General features: G+C 47.6%; 1 non-coding gene across 1 annotated transcript; it reads right to left on the bottom strand.

Moving 5' to 3' along the window:
• Positions 1-801: 801 nt before the first annotated feature.
• TRNAH-GUG (transfer RNA histidin (anticodon GUG)) lies at positions 802-873 on the bottom strand. The gene has a single exon. It is a non-coding gene; the product is annotated as a tRNA-His (tRNA).
• Positions 874-1348: the final 475 nt, after the last annotated feature.

Here is a 1348-nt window from a genome sequence, read left to right as displayed (position 1 = left end):
ATTTCTGTAGAAGAGTGTTTCACCTGACAGCTCTCTTCTGTTAACCTTGTGCTGGTGGCCTTTAGAATTATTTTCTGATGTGGAAGTAAGAGAAAGACAGAAACCCAACTGCACAAAGTGAAATTTTCCATTTGAGTAAGTCCTGTAATCTGAACAGTGCATGTAGCTGAATAATCCTATTGATAAGCTAATGGCTAGGGCTGCAAAGGACCTTAAGATCATCTAGTTCCAACCCCCCTGCCATGGGCAGGGACACCTCACACTAGACCAGGTTGCTCCAAGCCCTGTCTAACCTGGCCCTGAACGCTGCCAAGGACAGAGCACTCACCGCTTCTTTGGGCAACCTGTTCCAGTGCCTCAACATCCTCACAGTAAAGAATGTCTTCCTTATACCTAACCTGATCTTCCCCTGTTTAAATTTTAACCTGCTACCCTATGTCCTATCACTAAAGTCCCTGATGAAAAGTCTCTCTCCAGCATTCCTGTAGGCCCTCTTCTGATACCGGGAGGCTGCTATGAGGTCTCCACGCAGCCTTCTCTTCTCCAGGCTGAACAGCCCCAACTTTCTCAGCCTGTCTTCATATGGGAGGTGCTCCAGTCCTTTGTCATCCTCATTGACCTCCTCTGGATTTGCTCCAACAGCTCTACATCCTTCTTATGTTGAGGATACGAGAACTGTTGAGGATACCAGAACTTGTACATAACTGTACAATATGTAACAGTTCTCCAAGTGGGGTCTCATGAGAGAGCAGAATAGAGGAGCAAAAGCAGAGCCCCTGTGCCGTGGTATCACCAGGATGATGCTGTGACTCGGATTCGAACCGAGGTTGCTGCGGCCACAACGCAGAGTACTAACCACTATACGATCACAGCGTGCTACCGGGGCTCTGACAGCAATAGATGTGCAGTGTGGCCACATTTTTACTGTAAGTGCAGACCAACAACAGAGAAAATAATCTTTATACTATTCTAAGCATTATAAAAGGTATCCTCAAACCTGACCCAGCTTCCACTATGAAGAATAATTGCACTCCTAGAGTGAAAGGCTCCCACTTAACCATGTTAATGGAATGAAACATTCTGGCAGTGGTGGTAAAGATCATGGGAAAACTGCTCTTCTGCAGGAAGCTTCCCATGTAGTATCAGCCAGACCAGCTCTGCTATGCTTGACGCTCCACTTCTATCAAAATCCAAACACCACAAGATCCCTGACTCATACAGTGGCCAGACTGTGCCCCCAGGCACTCTGTTCTGTCTGCCCTGACTGCAGGGCAGAGGGACCAGGGGTCTGTAGGAGCTGGGGACAAGAAAGTTGCTGAAAAGAGAAGAGGAAGAGCCTTGGGAGCAA

Source organism: Pezoporus occidentalis, unplaced genomic scaffold (genome assembly GCF_034315485.1).
Source record: "Pezoporus occidentalis ecotype Australia unplaced genomic scaffold, CSIRO_AGI_Poc_V1 ctg53, whole genome shotgun sequence".
Taxonomy (NCBI): domain Eukaryota; kingdom Metazoa; phylum Chordata; class Aves; order Psittaciformes; family Psittacidae; genus Pezoporus; species Pezoporus occidentalis.
The sequence above is the reverse complement of the archived record's forward strand: the minus strand, read 5'-3'. Positions and strand labels throughout refer to the sequence as shown.